Below are 22,192 nucleotides of genomic sequence, written 5' to 3'. Positions count from 1 at the left end.
CTGTTTGGGATAGCAAAAAGTTCTGGATGTGGACAGTGGTAATAGTTGCAAGACAACATGAATGTACTTAATGTCACTGAGATGTACGCTGAAATGATAAACATATTGAAATTTTTTTATTACAAATTTAAATCTAAATTTTACCACAATTTAAACAAAAAGCAATGGCCAGAGTGAGGAGAGCCAGTTTCAATGCTTCACTAGGCCCCCAACCAGCTGTGAGGAGATCTGGAAGATGGACGGTTGTGGTGTCTTCTAAATGTAAAACTGCAGTTTTGGCATTCACTATCCCACTTACTCACAATAATTATGTGAGATGTGTACAGCAGAAAACTCCATTTTAAAAATTAAGTATCGAAAAGCAAAATTATTTAAAAATTATATCAAACTTTATCTCTTAAAAGAGATTATCCTGAAATCAAAAGAGAGCCAAATAATCATCATCATTAAAAGATCCAGGTGAAACATGGGATCTCCCAACTGTAGCCAAAGAGAAAGCAATTTCTGATAACATCTCATTTCATTCCCCTTTATCACTTCCTCAGTGCTTCCTTTGTTCTCCTTTCTCAGCTATTATAATTCATCTTTATTATCTTAAAAAGCAGTCTGCATTAGGAAAGGGTGAGAGATAATGAAATGAGTAACAGAAGAATAATCTCAAATAGTTTACTATTTAAATAATAAACCTGGGTTATAGCTTATGAAACAGTGCAGTTCACCAAAAGCTGGTTTCAATTCCTAATACATTTCTACCTCATAGTCTCACTATTCTTAAACTACAGATTAATTCGTTAGAAGAAGAAATCTAATCATTTCAGTGTGAAAAGTCATCTCCTGTTCCAAGGATGAGGTGAGAGAAATGATGATCATTTTCAAAAAGTGTTACTAAATGTAACCTAGAAAAAAAATGAAGTATCATATTACAATAAGAACAAGTTTCAAAACCAACACTAAAATAAGTGATAAGCAAAGAAAGCCATAAAAAAGAAAATAAGTTGTTATAATACTAATTTTATAATTTGCTTACTAACTTGTATGTTTTTAGGCATTTATAATCCAGTATGGCACACACCTGAAATTCCTTAACTCAGTGGTTTTTAAACTTCATTGTGGCTGGGTGCGTTGGCTCACACCTGTAATCCCAGCACTTTGGGAGCCCAAGGCAGGCAGATCACTTGAGGTGAGGAGTTCAAGACCAGCCTGGTCAACATAGTTAAACCCCGTCTCTACTAAAAATACAAAAATTAGCCAGCCATGGTAGTGCATGTCTGTAATCTTGACTGCTTGGGAGGTTGAGGCAGGAAAATTGCTTGAACCCAGGGGACGGAGGTCGCAGTGAGCAGATAATATCATGCCACTGCACTCCAGCCTGGGCAACAGAGTGAGACTGTCTCAAAAAAAAACAAACCTTAATTATATACCTGAAATTCTTGTGGCTTTTTTCACCCTTCCTTCCATCCCAGGTCTCTAAATCAGAAAATCAGAACAGAGGCAGGTTATTGTTTGTTTTTTAAGTTTCAAATGATTCTAATGTACCAGCCTTGGGAAATACCTCCATAACTGTTGAAAAGGGTTCAGAATATAATTTTAAATAAAATTGCTTTAGATCAAAGCAGACTTACAATAAGTATAATATCACATAAGGTATCAAATTTCAAGTGCCAGAGAACACAGGTGTGTGCTTGAAGACATTTTAGTAGTGAAACTCAACAGCTGTAGGCAGTGAAGAAAGGAGCATATGTGATAAACAAAATTAGCTGTGGTCGACAATTATGCTATAGCTAACTTATGTAGTCAGTACTTTCCAGTGAAGTTGAAAATAAAGCTCCATATATTAACCCTGTTTTCCACTAACCCATCTTTACATGTAGGCCATATGCCAGGGTACCAAACACTGCAGGAATATTCCCTACCATTGCAGCCTCAGTTCTAACATCAAAATCTCCCTGCAGACTAAATATCTAGAGCAGCACTGTGTCAACAGAACATAGGGGCAAATCTCATACCTCCCAAGGGTAGAAATCGCTGAGCACAGGTAAAAATAAAATATTCCAGAGGGAAATATTATTTTACAAATTTTTATAAACACTTTTGTAAAATAATATACACAGGCTTGCACACTGAAAGACTCAAAGCCATTTAACTCTGTATAACCACTGCGGAATCTTTATCTTCTTTTTTACCTGATTTCCAATTGGCAGGTGTTACTAAAACTTTATCACCAAAGTTATTTCACTGGCTGGGTGTGGTGGCTCATGCCTGTAATCCCAACACTTTGGGAGGCTGAGGCAGGTGAGGCCAGGAGTTTGACACCAGCCTGGCCAACATGGTGAAACCTCGTCTCCACTAAAAATACAACAAATTGGCTGGGTGTGGTGGCGCACACCTGTAATCCCAGCTACTCGGAAGGCTGAGGCATGAGAATCACTTGAGCCTGGGAGGCAGAGGTTGCAGTGAGTCAAGATCGCGCCACTACACTCCAACCTGGGAGACAGAGCAAGACTGTTTCAAAAAAAAAAAGTTATTTCACTAACAACATATAATTACCATAAAATAAAGGAGGGTTTTAAATGAACTACACATGCAAAATACACTAGAAAAGCTACATATTTAAAGAAGCATGTAGTGAATTATTTGATAAAGCAAAATTATTTTAATTCATAAGTTACTATTCCCTTAATGCATCTGTTGTATAAATGCTGCTTCACATATGAGGTTTGTAAAAAAGCAAAATATACGTATAAATTGGTGCACATAAAGATGTTCTACAAATATAGCCAGAAGTATGCAACGAGTGATGGCAATTTTTAATTCAAATATTTTTAAATATTTCAAATTGAAACTAAATCTTATCAGTGTAAAATTGCCACAAAGACAGCTGGAAAAAAGAAAAAAAGGAAAGTTATTAAAAGCTGCTTTAATTATAAAATATCGTTAAAACAAGTATTTCAAATGTATTATTTTACATGTCTAGAAAGATAGCACACAAAGCAAGATGGCCAGCTAATCCTGTCTCTCTGAGTATAGGAAAAATCCAAGACACAAAGTAAATTCTGAACAGAGCTTACCGGTCTGCAGCGGGGCTTGACAAGCAAAAGGAGAGACTTGAGAGAGTTTTTTTACTTCAGGTAATTGGTAGGAGGGATGGAATTACGGATAATTGTGACCTTTTTTGTTTTTTTCAGTATTATTTTCTATTCCTTTATATGAAATTTTTGAAAGAAGTAAATATATACAGTATGCTTCAGCTAGCTCTAACCAGGAGGAGCCACTCTAGATCAGTTTCCCTAGCATTCATCAGAAGACGATTAAATGCAGGCAATCACTTCCTCAGCAGCACATCTAAAAGCCTCATTGTGCAACTCAACCCTTGATGAATCACAAGCTCTTTGCAAGCGCCCAGACCTAGAAGCTACTAGATGGCCTAGGAGACTAATCTGGAGTCACCTGTGCCAGCGCCCCATGTATACGTAAGACTTCACCCGGGAGCTGGGAGACACTGCTCTGGGTATGGAGCTTTTACAGGAGCTGCAAACGCAGCCTGTGCCCCAGTTTCGTTGGGGGATTGCTTGTTTTCAAGAGTAGCATGGAGCTGGGGAGAGAAGAGTGGGGAATAGGACAAGTTAAAGCACCACAAACATTGCTGTTCTTATAGAGGTTCAGCAGCTTTTCTTGAATTAATGTCCTTTAGATTGTTGTAAACCTTTGGTTAATTTCCAGAGTTTTGAAGAAAATGATTTTGATAATTTTCCAAGTATTTTCATTGTCGTCGCGGAGGAGTGCATTTCCTTGGCTATTCCAGAAGTCCTACCTCCCCTCTGAGATTTTATAATGGTATTTCTTATGGTGATCCCAAATATACTTGGCAAGTCATCTTATAAACCACCAATAAGTAGCCTCTTAAAAATTCTAAAATTACTCCACTTGGCTAACAAAATAAATGTAAATTCATTCAATAATTATTGAAGAAATTAAATTTTAAAAAATTTAAAAATTGTAATGTTGAAATTCTCAACCATGTTTATCCAGATCTTTTCCTATATTACTAACTGTCCTGGGCTTATCTTAAATACTTCTCAGAAGATTTACTTGTTTTATATCAGGATAGGCAAAGTATGGCCCATGGTGTGTTTTTGGACTGTCTGCAAGCACGGTTGCTATAATTTTTAAAAGGTTGAAAAATTTAGAAGGTTGTAAAGATGCTCATTAACTGTTTATTAGGCTTCATTAATTTTAAAATATACAGAGGCTATCCTATTCAGCTATATTTATATCCTATTTCTAATTATTGTAAAACTGTATACACTGGCAAAAACTCTTCAGATGATATATAAGGAAAAGGTCAAATATGCTACCAAATACATCCAGCTTTCCAAAGATGCTCAGAATCTTTCTGTGTCTCTCACTCCCTCCCTTAACCCACATACCACATTAAAAAAAAAAAAAATGATACAGTGTAGTGATGCCAGTATTCTAAATGCTTGAAGGGCTTATCACATGCCCTTTCCAAGCTGTGACAGAAGCATGTCCCCTGGACCCGGGCATCCTATCAATCTCACCTCTGAAGGTGACCCAGCCTCATACTTCACTGAAACAGACCATTAGACGCCAGCACTCCCAACTTCTTTTATCTCCACTTTAACATTTCTCCACATAGTAATCCTCGCTTTTCTACTCCCTGCCATCTCAGAAAAGGAATTCTCTCTCCTCTTTTCCACAGTTAGCTTCTCAAATTTGTGTCTTTAATTCTACCCTCCCAAATATTCCAAGACTTGCTCCACTAATTATTTCCTGTCTTGGAATCTCAATCTCATCCTCTTCCCTTGATCCTTCCCCTCAGCCTTTAAAACTCCTACACCTTAAAACACTCTCTGCGGTCTGACAGCCCGTCAAACCAATGTACTCCCCATCTCTTTCCGCTGGTTCAATGACAAGATCTTTGGCCAACTTCTTTTTACTAGGTTCTCATAAGTTTTTTTTTAAATGATCAATGACCTTTTAGTTATCACAATTCTTTTGCATCTTTCTGTAGCATTTGGTCAGATTCTTGGATCTCTTCCCCTCTCATCTTTCATCACACCACCTTTCCCAGTTCTTCTATTTCTGTGACTACTCTGATTTTATCTGGTTTTTCCTTTTCCTCTCATCTCTTAAAACGAGAAGTTTTCCCCAAGTATTTGTCCTTTGCTCACTTTTCTCTCTTGGCAATTTCACTCATTCTTAAAGTTTCAGTGCTTACATCTACAGAGATAACTCCCAAATCCAAAACCTTCATTCCTGAACTTTCTCCCTGCTCAGCCTCCTTTTCTACCAGGCCACCCATCCACTCCTGTAGGTCTGTCTCCATCAGGTCTCACCTGTCTTCTCCATGTCTGCTGTGGCTACCCTTGTGAAGACTATTACTGCCTGGATTCTAGTGCTAGTTTTCCAATTATTCTTTCTGCTCCCTTTCTCAGTCTCTGTTACACACTGCTGCCGAGTTAATCTCTGAAGCTCACTTCTGATCATGTCACTATTTAAAAATCGCTTGGTGTCAATATTGGGAATGTACTATATGCCACTAAACTGTTCACTTTAAAACGATTAATTTTATGTTATGTGATTTCATCTCATTAAAACAATTTTTTTAAAGAAAAGAATTAACGCCTTCCTACAGGATGAAGTTCAAATGCCTTACACCTAACCTTGAATTAGACTCTCCAAGGCTGGTCCCAATCAACCTTCTCAACTTATTTCCTATTACTTCTTTTTCGTGCCTTTCATTTCAGCCTACTTGGCTTTCATGTTTTCTCCCTCCTATGACTTTGATCATGCTGTTCTATCAGCCTCTGACACTTGTTGATCTCAGCTCCACATATCCAAATAGTAGCCTTTTGTCACAGTTCGAATCTCACCTTTTCCTAAAAGTCTTCCCTGATCTCATTTCCCACTTCCCATCCTAAAGCATTTGTTCACATTTCTGAACTCCTGTAACACTCATGATAGTCACGCATTATTTTACCCAACCCTAGGGTTCCTTCAGTGCACCAGACCTCGGTCCTCCATCATTCCTCAAGTACTGTTAACACTTCAAGTGTGGGGACACATTCTACTTTGACATCAACAGTCAACTTACAGTGAGAAAAGTACAATAATTGACATTAAGAGACATTTATCTGACAGTTTGTATCAGCAGTCAGTCTGACTTAGGGCTAGGCTCAAAACTGATTCTATACCAACAGCAACTACATTTAAGCTCCCTCTTATGCTACAGAAAATGAAGGGAATGAAGGGAAGGGAATGGGGGAAGAAAAAACCCTTCAGGTGCATAAATAAGGAAATCTCCCAATTGTAGGCACTGAAGCTCCACAGCAAGATGGAAGTCAATTGGGCAATATATATCTACTTTGACCCTATTTCCATTATAAATGTTCTCAACTAATTTTTTTAAACTCCATTTTATTCTGCTTTCAGGTGCTGAGAAACAATCTCTGTTACCCAAGAGCCAGCTAATCCTTTTTACCAACTATGATAATTGGCTGCCCTGATTCAGATAACATTTCTTTTTTGTGACATAGGGGTGACCACTGTTAGAAAACCCTGAAAATGTTTTAAAACAAGAACTAATGGGGCTTGGCGATTCTTGCCACGCTTTTCCAGAGCTCGGACCTTGCTATTACTTGCTCCTAGGCACCCACAAACCCTTGCTTGTTAAACTGATCTCCTTCAAGATTCAAGAAAAGCGGCATGGGGCTCCCTCCTAGGGCCCTCCTGCCCTCTCCTCACAGATGCCGAGAGTGGTCCTGGTGGAGAACCGATGGGCCTGCAGGTCCTGCACCTTATCCTGGAGCTGCGCCAGGAAATTATGGATCAACCGGAAGCAGCCCAGAAGAAGGGTCTTGGCTGATCACTTCCAACTATTTAGCCGTCTCAGTTTGCGGACCTCTGCGCACCCCCTGCCAAGTTCCCTCCGCCTAGGGTGGAAAGTTGCAGAGGCCATCCCACTCTTCCATCTCAGGCTCCTGGGCTTGGGATGCTGTGCACCGCAGCTTCGTCTGGCTGGGGCGGGAAGATTGAAAAGGCTCTGGAGCCTCCGCTTTTGAGCTTACTCCTCGATTGCTGGACTACTTTCTCATAGTCCCTGTTTTGGTCAATTTCCGGTGCAGGCCAGCCTAGTTGGGTGAGGTCTGGAAAGGCCTGACTCGCCTGGTAGCCTCAAGGACTTGCACCCACCGCAGTTGTGGACCTTTGGGTCGTCATGGCAACTGTGAAATGTGGTTCTGGGGGACGTGCAGTTGAAGCCATTCGCGAGGGCAGTCCCTCCCTGTCCCCTCACGTGCTCCCCACTGCGCGCAGTACTCCGGCCTCCGTGCTTCTGAAAGCAGCCCAGAAGAAGGGTCTTAGCGATCACCTCCAGCTGTAAGCCCTTTCGCCTCTCAGACTGCAGACCTACACCCGCCCCCTGGCAGGTTCCTTCCGCCTAGTGTCGAAAGCCGCAGAGGCAGCCCCGACTCTTCCGCCACTTCCTCCCTCTTCAGCTCCAGGCTTGGAAGGCCGGCGCGCCACCGCTTTGACTGGCTGGGGCAGGAAGATTGAAACGGCTCAGGAGACTCCGCTTTTGAGCTTATTCCTCGTTTGCCCGACTATTTTTAATAGTCCCTGTACCGGTCAATTTCTGGCACAGCCCAGCTGAGTAGGGTGAGGTCTGTAAAGGCCTGACTCGCCTCTCAGCCTCAACGACTTGTACCCGCCGCCATTGCGGACTTCCGGGTCATCATGGCGATTGTGAAATGTGGGGTAGGGGGAATGCGGTTGAAACCATTTGCGCGGGCATTGCCTTCGTGTCCCCACGTGCTCCGCAGCGAGCAGAGCACTTCCGCCTCTGCGCTTACTGGAGCATGCTGCCTTTAGTGAGGGCAGCACCCCACACCCTCCCCAGCGTCTGCAGCCTTCTGTGCGCACAGTCCCCAAACCCGCACAGTCCCCAAGCCCGCGCGTGCAGTCCCCACCTTGCCAGCAGGTCCACATACAGCCCCCCACACGCTTCCAGCCCCACTGATGCAGAACCCATCACTGCTCGCCCTTCACACACTTCAGTGGGTGTGCAGTCCCCCGAGCACGCAGCTCCACACAGCCTCCCCACATGCTCCCCAGCGCCTGCAGCCTTCTCTTAACTTCTTTTGCCAGGCCCATACATACCTGCCTGTAGGCAACGACAGGTATGGCAACCTGTCGTATGCCAGTGGATTGGCAACGACAATGGTGACAGCTGACATTTATTGAATACATGCTATGTTCCAGATGCTGCATCTCCATTTCTCAGATGAAGAATCTAAGTCTCAGGGCCTCATCCAAAACCATACAGGTAATAAGCAGTAGAGCTGGGATCTAAGCTGAGGGAATTTTACTCTAGAACTCACAGTATTAACCACAGTGCTCTCTTGGCTTGTATTTCTAAGGTACGTGCTGTAACCACTTTTATTTTTTTATTTTTATTTATTTTTTTATTTTGAGATGGGGTCTCACTCTGACACCCAGGCTGGAGTGCAGTGGTGCGATCTCGGCTGATTGCAACCTTCGCCTCCCAGATTCAAGGGATTCCCTTGCCTCAGCGTCCTGAGTAGCTGGGATTACAGGCACGTGCCACCATGCCCAGCTAATTTTTTGTATTTTTAGTAGAGATGGGGATTTGCCATGTTGCCCAGGCTGGTCTTAAACTCTTGACCTCAGGAGATCCGCCAGCCTCGGCTTCCCAAAGTGGTGGGATTACAGGCGTGAGCTGCCACACCCTGCCTATAACCATTCCTTTTTTAGGGAGGTGTGGTATATGGTGCTACCCTGGATCTATAGTCAGGATTTGAAGAAGAGAGAAGGTATTTGCTTTTGAAGAAGGCACCCATGCATTGTGCTGGGTAGTGGCAACTGGAGAGAGAGCTGGGAGGGGCACAGGCAGCAAGGTCCATGCTTAAAGGCAGTTATCTAGTTTGGAGAAGCTTAGCTGGATAGTCAGTCCTTACATGCATTTGGCAAGCACTTATCATACACTGTAAAGACGCAATTTGTCTAGCTTGTTAGAGGGTGGGCTCTGGAGTCAGACTCCTGGCTTTGAACCCCAACTTCCCTGCCATTTTCAAATGACACTGGAGAAGTCGCAAAACCTATTTCTGTCTCAGATTCCTCCCCAGTAAAAGTTGGATATTAATAGTACCTCCTTTGGCTTGATATGAAAATTCGATGAGTTGATATATGCAGAACATCTTAGAACAGCAACTAGCTTAGAGTAAATCTTCAGTAATTGTAAACTGTGGTTATACTATGTTTTTGGCACTGAAGTCACGTTGTGGTGAATAAGATAGTGCCTGACCTCAAGAAACTCAGAGTCTAGTAATGGAGACAGGTAAACAAATACTTGCAAAGTGTGTGGCATGAGAGAGGTGTGACAGGTGGGTGGGAACCTGCAGCAGGCACATCTGACCCATCCTAAGTGTGTATGGTGCAGAGAAGTTAGCTTAGGCTTTCTAGGGGCACTGATGTCTGGGCCAAGTCTTGTAGGGCAGGGAGCTATGGGGCACATGTAGTGATCCAGCTGGGGGCTGAGCAGGAGCTGAAAGTGAGCAGCTCACATCTGTAGGATTGCCAGATTTAGCAACGGAAAGTACAGGATGCCCTATTAAATGTGAATTTCAGATAAAATAATAACTTTTAAGAATAAGTATGTGTCATGCAATATTTTTAGTATAAGTATGTCCCAAATATTGTATAGCCACACAAATTATTCATTGTTTATCTGAAATTCAGATTTCACTGGGCATCCTATGAAAAGTCTGGCAATTTTATCTGTCCACATTTAGGAAGGTGCAGTGTGTTTCAGAGTAGCTGGAGTGATGCAAGGAGGAAAGGCAGAGTGGGCCGGATGGGACTGAGAGGCACGCAGGAGGCACTTCATAAAAGACCTATGCTATGTTAAGGGATTTGGATTTTATCCTGAAATTAATGATTAGCCCTTAGAGAGCTTTAACCACAGGGACGTGAAACCACGGAGACAGCAGTGTCAGGCATGATGAAATGAGTGTCAGTTTCTATGGCTGAATAGCAAATTACTCCAAATTTAGAGTCTTAAACAGTAAACATTTATTATCTCCCAGTTTCTGTGGCTCAGGAATTCAGAGGCAACTTAGCTGAGTGGTTCTGGCTGAGGTTTCTCATGAGGTTGTAGACAAGATGGTGACCAGAGTGGCAGTTATCTAAAGGATGCACTGGAGCTGGAGAATGTGCTTCTAAGGTGACTTACTCTAATGGTTGGGAAGGCACTGCTGGTTGTCAGCAGGAGAGCTCAGTTCCTTGTCACAGGGACCCACCACAGGACAACTTGAGCCTCCTCACTACATGACAACTGGCTTAGTGATCTGAGACAGCAAAGTGACCTTAACTTTGGAAGTCACATGCTGCCTTGTCATTCCCATATATCCCAGTGTGAACACAGTTCAGCCCTGCTCAACCGGACATACAAAATTTAGACAGACACCAAACAGGACAATAGACACTGGGCAAGGACTTCTTCATGGTCCTTAGTACAGATTTTCTATCTCAGGAGGTCAAATCTCTCATCAGTCGTTTGGGCTGGCCATCCCAGTCCTGCCTTTTCTGTCAGAAACAAATCAGGTGTTGTTATGGGGAGGGGTGTGGAAGACATTCGCCCATTTGGGATTTCTGGTACCATAAAGATTGCTGGTGTTTAGATCGCCATACTCCATGCCCCAATGACTGGACCATCTTCTCCTTAGACCAGTGGTGGATTCAAAATAGCCACCCTGCAGACCTCCTTGCTCACCTTTTCTGTCATCCTGTAACTTTTCCCATGCCCTTAGATAAAGCACTGTGCAGAGAAACCTACGCCCGTAGTGCTCTACTCCATCCGTCTGGATTCTTATTCTATCCCTCCGTGGCTACTGTCCTACTTTAGGAAAGATCCGAGTGGCCCCTTTCCTCCTCATCCCCATCCCTTGCCCCGCACATCTCGTTTTCCTGTGTCACTGCAAGTCCAGCCCTTCAATACTTGACTCTGCTCTCCCTCCTAGAACCCTTAAAAGAAAGGGCCGAGTTTGAACTTTCTGCCTTTGAGTCGTGGAGACACCACAGATAATTTGGGCTATAAGTTAAGGGGTGAGGGGGTCCTTGAGGAGGCAGATCTTATGTGACAAGAAGCATTAGCTACAGCTGTTTTCCTGCTTCTTCTAGCTATAATACTTCTGATACTGAGAGGTGACAATGTGCTAGCAGCCGTAGCTCTCAGCGCCTCCTCGGCCTCAGCCACTCTGGCGGCGCTTGAGGAGCCCTTCAGCCTGCCGTGGCACCGTGGGAACCCCGCTCTGGGCTGGCTGAGGCCGAAGCCATCTCCCTCTGCTTGCAGGGAGGTGTGAAGGGAGAAGTGCGGGCAGGAACTGGGGCTTCGTGCAGCGCTCACTGGCCAGTGCGAGTTCTGGCGGGCCGGGCACGGGCTTGGTGGGCCCCGCACACGGAGCGTCTGGCTGGCGGGGTCATCCGGTGCTGCTGGCCCAGGGCAATGAGGGGCTTAGCATCCAGGCCGGCAGCTGCAGAGGGTGCACCAGGTCCCCTGGCAGTGCCGGCCTGCCAGTGCTGTGCTCGAATTCTTGTGGAGCCTCAGCTGCCTCCCCGCAGGGCAGGGCTCGGGACCTGGAGCCCACCATGTCCGAGCCCCCCTCCACCATGGTCTCCCATGCGGCCCGAGCGGTCCGAGCTTCCCTGTCGGGCTCTGCCCCCTGCTCCGTGGCACTTGGTCCCATCAACCACCCAAGGGCTGAGGAGTGGCAGGCGCAACTCAGGACTGGCGGGCAGCTCCGCCTGCAGCCCTGGTGCAGGATCCACTAGGTGAAGCCAGCTGGGCTCCCGAGCCCGATGGGGACTTGGAGAACTTTTATATCTAGCCAGAGGATTGTGTGTGCACCAGTCAGCACTCTGTATCTAGCTAATCTGGTGGGGACTTGGAAAATTTTTATGTCTAGCTTAGAGGATCGTAAATACACCAGTCAGCACTCTGTGTCTAGCTCAGGGTTTGTAAATACACCAATCAGTACTCCGTGTCTAGCTCAAGGTTTGTAAATACACCAATTGGTACTGTGTATCTAGCTAACCTAGTGGGGACTTGGAGAACTTTTCTGTCTAGCACTCTGTGTCTAGCTCAAGGATTGTAAACGCACCAATCAGCACTCTGTCAAAACGGACCAATCAGCTCTCTGTAAAATGGATCAATCAGCTCTCTGTAAAATGAACCAATCAGCTCTCTGTAAACTGGACCAATCAGCAAGATGTGGGTGGGGTCAGATAAGGTAATAAAAGCAGGCTGCTGGAACCAGTAGTGGCAACCTGAGGGGTCCCCCTCAACTCTGTGGAAGCCTTGTTCTTTCACTCTTTATAATAAATCTTGCTGCTGCTCACTCTTTGGGTCCACGCCGCCTTTAAGAGCAGTAACACTCACCACAAAGGTCTGCAGCTTCACTCCTGTCAGCGAGGCCACGAACCCACCAAAAGGAAGAAACTCCAGACACATCTGAATATCTGAAGGAACAAACTCCAGACACACATTGTTTTTAAGAACTGTAACACTCACCGCGATGGTCCGTGGATTCATTCTTGAAATCCGCGAGACCAAGAACCTACCAATTCCGGACACAATACTACAGCCCCCAGGCCGTGAATATCTCTGTGCTGGGTTTAATAATTCTGCTGAAATTTTGTTAATTGCCTCCATAATGGAAAACTCTTCTTTCCAGCCCCATAGAGATTGGAGCCCTCTCCAGTGTATGTTAACAGTATTTCTCTGGGCTTCTCAGAGGATTATGGAGTCCACCTTAAAAAAGGCAAATTCCGGACACTGTGAAGTAGATTGTTCACAGTTTGGAACCGGGTGGCCTCCAGAAGGGTCACTGAACCCCACAACTGTCCAGGCTGTGTGATGGGTCGTCGCTGAAACTCCTGGACACCCCAGTTTCCCTACATTGATCAATGGCTAGAGTTGGTCCGGAGCCCTCCTCCATGGCTTCGCTCATGTGCCATTCATGATCCCACCTACAAGGTCCTTTAGAGCCAGACTGCACTTTTGCCCAAACCCTTGGCTCCTCTCGTACTGCCTCCTTCTGAAGAAGGAAAGTTTTTCTCATCCAGGTCCACCACCCTGTAACCCTCCTGCTCCCCGAGAATCTTCCCTTGTCTCCTTGACTACATCCCCTGGAGCCTCTCCACCTATAGTCACCTGATCATGGCCTTGGCCGGAGACGGTGGCCCCACTCCTCCCGTTGAGAGATGCCCAAATCCCTCTGGACAGTGAGTGTGCTGCTCCATTTTTAGTTTATGTCCCCTTCTCTGCTTCTGACCTGTACAATTGGAAGGCTCATAATCCCCCCTTCTCTGAAAAGCACCAGGTCTTGACCTCACTGATGGAGTCTGTGCTCCAGACTCACTGACCCACCTGGGATGACTGTTAGCAACTCCTTTTAGCCCTTTTCACCTTTGAAGAGAGGGACCGTATCCGAAGAGAGGCCAGAAAGTATTTCCTCACATCAGCCGGTAGCCCAGAGGAGGAAGCCCAGGACCTCCTTGAGGTTTTCTCCTCTACCTGGCCTGATTGAGATCCAAACTCCTTGGGTGGGAAGAGAGCTTTGTATGGTTTTCACTGGTATTTCTTCAAAGGTATCAAGGGAGCCGCTGGAAAATCCATGAATCTATCCAAGACAACTGAAGTTGTCCAGGGGCTTGATGAGTCACCAGGAGCATTTCTAGAATGCTTCCTGGAGGCCTATCGGACTTAACACCACTTTCAACCCAGTGGCTCCCGAGAATAGCTGTGCTATTGATTTGGCATTTGTGACTCTGGCAGCCCCTGATACTAAAAGAAAATTACAAAAGCTGGAAAGATTTGCTGGAATGAGTATCAGCCAACTTTTAGAAATAGCCCAGAAAGTTTATGACAATCGAGTTTGAAAAGCAAAAACAGGCAGCTTAGGCAGCTGAAAGAGCTGCTGATAAAGCATCAAAAAGGCAAAAATGTCAGTAGCCGCCATCCAGAGAGCCAAGAAGGAAGGACCCCCATCACAAAACACTGGCCAGGGGACCCTGGGTCCCCGCCAGGAAGGCCAAAAAGGTGAGCGGGCTCCCCTAAAAAGAAACCAATGCACATATTGCAAACAGATTGGACACTGGAAAAAGGAATGCCCATTAAAACCAGAAGAAAAACCAGAAAAGAAAAAGGTCCTCATCCTCCCCGCTACGGAGGAATCTGACGATTGACAGGGCTGGGGCTCCCTCTCCGTTGGTCCCCATGAGCCCATGGTGACCGCCACAGTGGGGGACCAGCTGTACGCTTCCTAATTGACACAGGGGTGGAACACTCGGTCCTGCAAACACCCTTGGGCAGTGTCTCCAATAAACAGGTGGCTGTGCAAGGGGCTACTGGAACTATTCAGGAATATCCAGTCACCCACTCACGAGAGGTGAGTTTGGGACAGGAAAGAGTAACCCACTCGTTTCTCGTGGTCCAAGAGTGCCCCTTCCCCCTCCTTGGATGAGACCTGCTTCATAAGTTGCAGGCATCCATCTCCTTCTCGGCCCAACAAGCTCACCTCACCGTTAGGGGACCCAGCACCCGCTACCGCCCAGCTCCTGCTAACTACCCCTCCGTTGGAGAAGTATCTCTTAGTTTCATCCTCACAACCACTGGAGAATAAAACTAATCCTCTCCTACTGGATTTACAGACTCCGTTTCCTCGAGTCTGGGCCGAGTCAAACTGCCCACGACTGGCAAAGTACCATCTGCCGGTAGTTGTAGAACTGCTGGCCACCACCCTGCCAGTTCAGGTAAAACAATATCCTATGAGTCAGCAGACTAGAGAGGGAATCAATCCCCATATTCATCGACTATTACCAGCTGGTATACTCACACTGTGTCAGTCTGCCTGGAATACTCCATTTTTGCCAGTCCGGAAACCTGGGACAAATGATTACCAGCCGGTACAGGACTTGCGGGAAGTTAACAAGCGGACAGTCACCGTCCATCTAACTGTCCGTAACCCTTATACTTTACTCAGCCTGCTTCTGCCAGAACATATAGTATACACTGTCCGTGACTTAAAGGATGCTTTAATTTGCTATTCTTCTGGCCCCCAAAAGCCAACCTATCTTTGCTTTTGAATGGACAGATCCTGGCTCAGGAGACACCACCCAATTAACCTGGACTCGGTTACCCCAGGGTTTTAAAAATTCCCCCACCCTTGTTGGGGAAGTCCTCCAACAAGATCTTATACCATTCTGAGCCAGTCACCCTAACTGCACTCTTCTCCAGTACATGGACGACCTGTTACTGCCTATCAAAACTACTGACAGCTGCCTGCAACACACTAGGGACCTACTTTACCTCCTTCAGGAACTTGGGTGTCAGGTCTCAGCCAAGAGGGCCCAGCTTTGTCTTCCCAGAGTTTCCTACTTAGGGTATGAGATAAACAAATGAAAAGGGGCACTCACTAGTGCTCAGAAGGAAACCATCCTGCAGATCCCTACTCCCACCACCAAGAGACAGGTACGTGAATTCCTGGGGGCCATGGGATACTGTCGTTTACGGATATTGGCGTTCGCAGAAATCGCCAAGCCCCTGTACTCTGCTACCGGAGGAAATGGCCCGCTAGTTTGGACTGACAAAGAAGAGCAGGCTTTTCACAATCTAAAGAAGGCATTAACTGAGGCCCCTGCTCTTGCCCTCCCAAATATCTCAAAACCATTTCATCTTTTTGTGCATGAGAGCGAGGGATTTGCTAAAGGGGTACTTACTCAGACTTTGGGACCATGACGACGTCCGGTGGCCTATTTGTCTAAGAGACTGAACCCTGTGGCCTCTGGGTGGCCAAGTTGTCTGTGAGCCGTAGTGGCAACAGCAAGCCTGGTCCAGGAGGCTGATAAACTGACTGGGCCAGAATTTAACCCTTACAGCTCCTCATGCCATAGAGACTTTGCTATGAAGTGCTTCTGGCAAATGGATGTTGAGCGCTCGCATCCTACAATATCAGAGTTTACTGTTAGATCAGCCTCGTTTAACTTTCTCTCCTACAAGGTGTTTAAATCCAGCTACCTTGCTCCCTGATCCAGACCTTACCACACCTGTCCTTTACTGCGAAGAACTGTTAGAGACTACAGAAACTGGCCGACCTGATCTCCAAGATGTGCCTCTAAAGGAGGTGGACGCCACTGTGTCTACAGAGAGTAGCAGCTTCCTTGAACAGGGAGTACGAAAGGCTAGTGCAGTCGTTACTACGGAGACAGATGTACTGTGGGCCCAGTCACTGCTGGCAGGTACCTTGGCACAGAAGGCTGAATTGGTCGCCCTCACTCAGGCTCTCCGATGGGGTAAGGATAAACATATTAACATCTGCACTGACAGCAGGTATGCTTCTGCTACTGTACATGTACACGGAGCCATCTATCAAGAGTGAGGGCTACTCACCTCAATAGGAAAGACTGTTAAAAACAAAGAAGAAATTTTGACCCTGCTTGAAGCTGTTTGGCTTCTTCAGCAGGTGGCTGTAATTCACTGCAAGGGATATCAAAGAGAAGACTCGGCCGTTGCCCATGGTAACCAAAGAACAGACTCTGCAGCTGGAGAGGCAGCTCAGCTCCCAGTCACGCCTTTGACCCTGCTGCCCACTGTGTTCTTTCTGCAACCTGACTTACCAGATCACCCAGAATACTCCCCAGAGGAAGAAAAACAAGCTTTGGATCTTCAGGCCAGTAAAAATCAGGAAGGTTGGTGGATTCTTCCTGATTCCAGAATCTTCATGCCCCGAGCCCTCGGGAAAACTTTAATCAGTCGTCTGCATTGTACCACCCATTTGGGAGGAGTAAAACTGGCCCAGCTTTGTAGGAGCCATTTCAAGATCCCCCACCTTCAGGACTTAAGTAACCAAGCAGCTCTCCATTGTATGGCTTGTACTCAGGTAAACGCCAAACAAGGTCCCAAGCCCAGCCCAGGCCACCGCCTCTGGGGAGGCTCGCCAGGAGAAAGGTGGGAAGTTGAATTTACAGAAATAAAACTGCACTGGGCAGGGTATAAATACCTCCTAGTGCTAGTAGACACCTTTTCCGGATGGACTGAGGCATTTGCCACCAAAAACGAAACTGCCACCACGGTAGTTAGGCTTTTACTCAATGAAATTATCCCTCCACATGGGCTGCCTCTTGCCATAGGGTCTGATAATGGACCAGCCTTCACCTGGACCATAGCTCAGTTGGTCAGCAAGGCATTAAACATTCAATGGAAACTCCATTGTGCCTATCGACCCCAGAGCTCTGGACAGGTAGAATGCATGAACCACACCCTAAAAGGTATTCTTACTAAGTTAATCCTAGAGACCGGTGAGAATTGGGTAAAGCTCCTTCCTTTAGCCCTTCTTAGAGTAAGATGCATCTTTTACTGGGCTGGGTTTTCACCTTTTGAAATCATGTATGGAAGGGCTCCGCCTATCTTGCCTAAGCTAAGGGATACCCATTTAGCAGAAATCTCACAAGCTAATTTGTTACAGTACTTGCAGTCTTCTCCAACAGGTGCGAGACATCATCCAGCCGCTTGTCCGGGGAGCGCACTCCAATCCAGTTCCTGACCGGAGTGACCTGGTGTATGTTAAAAAGTTCCAGAGAAAAGGATTCACTCTTGCCTGGAAAGGACCTCATACTGTCAGCCTCACCACACCGACGGCTCTGAAGGTGGACGGCATTCCTGCTTGGATTCATCACTCTCGCATCAAAAAGGCCAACAGAGCCCAGCAGGAAACATGGGTCCCCAAGCCTGGGCCAGGCCCTTTAAAACTGCGCCTAAGTCGAGTGAAGCCATCAAATTAATTCTTTTTATTTACCTCTTTTGTTTGTTTCCGCCTATTATGCCCTCTGCTCCGTCCTACTCTTTTCTCCTCACTTCTTTCATGACAGGACGTTGTTTGCAAACTCTACTTGGAAGACAGGAACCTCCAAGGAAGTCTCTCTTGCAATCAGTTTATGTGCTTTGTTCCCAGAGCCTGTCCGCACCTACGAAGAACAACGCAACCTGCCGGTCATGGGAGCAGGACACGTTGACCTGGCTGCAGGATGCGGACACACAGGAAGCCGGACTGGATGTGGGAGTTCTGGAGGTGCAGAAAAAGGCCTCCAGAGCGTTGACTTTTACCTCTGTCCTGGAAATCACCCTGACGCTAGCTGTCGAGATTCTTACCAGTTTTTCTGCCCTCACTGGTCATGTGTAACCCTAGCCACTTTCCCTGGAGGATCAACCTGGTCCTCAACCCTCTCCATAACTCGCAGTTCTCGTCCTAGGCCATGTACTATGGGAAATTGTAACCCTTTTATTGTAACTGTCCGTAACTCTGGTTCAGCTCAATGGTATTGTGGCATGTCATGGGGATTGAGGCTTTGTATCTCGAGATTTGATGTTGGAACTGTGTTCACCATTTAGGAAAAGGTCCTGGTCCCATGGAGCCCTCCTAAGCCAATTGGACCTTTAATGATTTTGGTGACCCTATGTTCCAAAGACACCAAGACAGGGTCGATTTAACTATCCCGCCGCCACTCCTTGTTCCCAGATCTCAGTTACAACGACAACATCTCCAACCCAGCCTGATGTCCAATCTGGACGGGGTGCATCGCCTCCTTAATCTCACCCAGCCTAAATTAGCCCAGGATTGTTGGTTGTGCCTAAAAGCCAAACCGCCATATTATGTTGGATTAGGAGTAGAAGCCATGATTAAAATTGACTCTCTTTCTTGTCGTACTTGGCCCCATGCCGTTACACTAGGAGACGTGTCAGGGAACGCCTCCTGTCTAATTAGCACCGGCTATAACTTATCTGCTTCTCCCTTTCAGGCTACCTGTAATCAGTCTCTACTTACTTCCTTAAACACCTCAGTCTCTAACCAGGCAACCAACAATACCTGGCTGGCCCGCACTTCAGGCCTCACTTGTTGCATCAATGGGACTGAACCTGGACCTCTCCTGTGCGTGTTAGTTCACGTACTGCCCCAAGTTTACGTGTACAATGGGCCAGAAAGGCAACTTCTCATCGCTCCCCTTGAATTACATTCCAGGTTTTGCAGAGCTGCCCCACTCCTCGTACCCCTTCTGGCCGGCCTTAGCATAGCTGGATCAGCATCCATTGGCATGGCTGCCCTTGTTCAGGGAGAAACTGGACTAATGTCCCTGTCTTAGCAAGTAGATGCTTATTTAAGCAATCTCCAATCAGCCATAAATATGCTACATACCCAGGTAGAGTCTCTAGCTGAAGTAGTACTTCAAAACCGCCAAGGCCTAGATCTGCTATTTCTCTCCCAAGGAGGGTTTCGTGCAACTCTAGGAGAGAGTTGTTTCTGTGCCAATCAGTCTGGGGTCATAAAGGATACTCTCCAAAAAGTTTGAGAAAATCTAGATCGATGTCAACAGGAATGGGAAAATAACATCCCCTGGTACCAAAACATGTTTAACTGGAATCCATGGCTGACTGATCACTGGACCGGGGGGACCCCTTCTCCTCCTCTTGTTAGGTTTAGTCTTCGAGCCTTGTATATTGAATTGGTTTCTTTATAAAGCAGCGCATAGCTTCTATCAAACTTATGTGTCTTAAAACCCAATAAAACCCGCTTGTTATTACTGAAGAATCAATGATTTGATTCTCCAAAACATGAGTAGGGAATGTGATAACCTACCCTGTTTTAACCTGAGTGACTCTCTTAGCTGAGGGAGCCGGAGAGACTCCATTTTAGCTTCTTCACTTGCAGCCCCCTTATCCCCCTCCCTTAAGGGAATAACTAGTGCAAGTTGACTCCAAGCACATCCAGGAATGCACTTACTGATAAGATATTGAGGCAAGCTGTACCAGCAGCTCCTGGGGACTTGCTCAGTGGATGGTACCCAAGCCCCTGCATTTATCTCTTTGTGATAGTTTAAGCCCCTGTACCTAGAACTTTTTTTTTTTCTGTAACTATCTCTGTAAGCATTTTTTTTTTTTTTAACATTTTGCCTGTTCCGCTTCTGTAAAAATTGCTTCAGCTAGGCTCTCCCTCCCCTAGTTAGACCACGGTATAAAAAGAAATCTAGCCCCTTCTTCCAGGCGGAGAGAATTTTGAGCTCTAGCCATCTCTCAGTCGCCAGCAATAAAAGGACTTCTGAATTAGTCTCAGAGTGTGGCGTTTCTCTATAACTCCCTTGGTTACAACGTATCATCTATATATCTATCAATCATCTATCAATTACCTGTCTGTATCAACTATCATCAATATATCCATCTATCAATCATCTATTATCTATCAATTATCAACTATCATCTATATATCCCTCTATCAATCATCTAATTGCCTATCAATGATCTATATCAACTATCATCTATATATCCATCTATCAACCATCTATCATCGATTATCTATATAAACTGTCATCTATATATCCATATATCATCTATCAATTATGTCAACTATCTGTCATCTCTCATCTATCATATCTATCATCTATCTGTATCATCTCTCTTCTATCCATCAATCATCTATCTAATCTATTTTTTGAAAAGGCTGTAAACTTGTTAACATATATATACACAGGCATTTTAACAAGTGTTTTCCTTGGAGAAGCGAGGATAGAAACTAACCTGTAGGAAGAGTGCCCTCTGCTGCCACTTGTTCAAAATAGCTCTTCTGCCTGGCCGTACCAAGGAAAACCTCCTAAAAGGTTCTTAGCCTTCTGGCTGCTGTCCATAACAAAAAATAAATAAGTAGCATCTTTGCCTCTTAAAATATCTTTAAGATTTCTTTTCTGTTTTGTAGACAGCCATGTTGCTACATTTTTCCATTTGGTTTTATTCTTTCCATGGCAACCATAAAGCAAACATAACTAAGAAACAGACATTGGATAATTATGCAGTACACAGAAAGCATTTCTTCCAAACTCTTAACTAAATAAACTCAATCCTTTTCTAGGTGCACAAATCCATAGGTCAGAGGTCAAGATTACCCCACCAGGAATAGCTCATCATTGTAGGCAGGAGGAAATGGCTTTATTTACTCCAGAGCACCCAGGAAAAAGTTCTGACCTTTACGACCAGCTCTGCTTGCTATTCCAGGGGAAAGCAGGAAGGGAGGGGCGGAAGGACAGATCCATAAATGTTCTATGACAATTACTTGGCAGCACTGTTTCAAAGAAACAAGGGAAGTCTTTACTTGGCATTCTGTACTAAGCAGTGCATTGACATGGTTTGGTTCCAGCTCTGGACTGCCCACCCACACCTGGCCCCTCTGGGCATACTAAACAGGAGTGACACCACTACCCCAGGTGTTAACCTGGAAACTTCCCTCCCTTCCATGCATCATCCCTGCTTTCATCTCCGTAGTTGACAGATTCTCAGGGTCTGTTGTGTGGATTCTGGGATCAGCTTCTGAGCTCTTGCCCTTCTCTGAAACATCGCTGTTGGCTCTCTTTTAACTCAGGACTCTGCAGGGCTCTTGATTCTGAAATACTTGCAACTTCAGGGAGAAGACACTCCCTTGGCCAGCTTCATCCCAGCATCTAGTTGGGGAAAGAAGATTGGACATACTACATTTTTGGGCAAGATGTTTATCTTTTCCAAACCTATTTCCTGATCTATAAAATGGGAATGATAAAAGAACTCACATCATCAAGCTTTTGTGAGAATTACAACTGATAAAGGATAAATGTCGATTATTATAATATAGTAATAAAATAAGTATTATGGAATATTATTGAAGCCTGCCTGCCTTTCTTTCTCTCTCTCTCTCTTTCTTTCTTTCTTTCTTTTCTTTCCTTCCTTCCTTCCTTCCTTCTTTTTTTTTTTTTTTTTTCCGAGACAGACTTCCACTCTTGTTGCTCAGGCTGTAGTGCAATGGCACGATCTCAGCTCCCTGCAACCTCCACCTCCTCGGTTCAAGTCATTCTCCTGCCTCAGCCTCCCGAGTAGCTGGGATTACAGGCAGCTGCCACCACACCCAGCTGAGATTTTGTATTTTTAGTAGAGATGGGGTTTCACCATGTTAGCCAGGCTGGTCTTGAGCTCCTGACCTCAGGTGATCTGCCCACCTTGGCCTCCCAAAGTGCTGGGATTACAGGTGTGAGCCACCGTGCCTGGCCCTGGACAGAGGGCAAATATTAATATACGGGTATCTAG

At 45.5% G+C, this 22,192-nt stretch overlaps 1 pseudogene across 1 annotated transcript in view; it reads left to right on the top strand.

Moving 5' to 3' along the window:
• Positions 1 to 20,195, top strand: part of LOC126950060 (E3 ubiquitin-protein ligase ZNRF2-like) — a 47,660-nt pseudogene extending 27,465 nt beyond the window's left edge. Inside the window, exon 3 of the transcript XR_007724044.1 lies at positions 6,454 to 20,195. The product of XR_007724044.1 is annotated as an E3 ubiquitin-protein ligase ZNRF2-like (transcript). The remainder of the gene's footprint in view (positions 1 to 6,453) is intronic.
• The last annotated feature ends 1,997 nt before the right edge of the window (positions 20,196 to 22,192 follow it).

The sequence above is a fragment of the Macaca thibetana genome, chromosome 3 (genome assembly GCF_024542745.1).
Source record: "Macaca thibetana thibetana isolate TM-01 chromosome 3, ASM2454274v1, whole genome shotgun sequence".
Taxonomy (NCBI): Eukaryota; Metazoa; Chordata; class Mammalia; order Primates; family Cercopithecidae; genus Macaca; species Macaca thibetana.
Note: the sequence above shows the minus strand (reverse complement) of the source record. Positions and strands in the feature narration are given on the sequence as shown.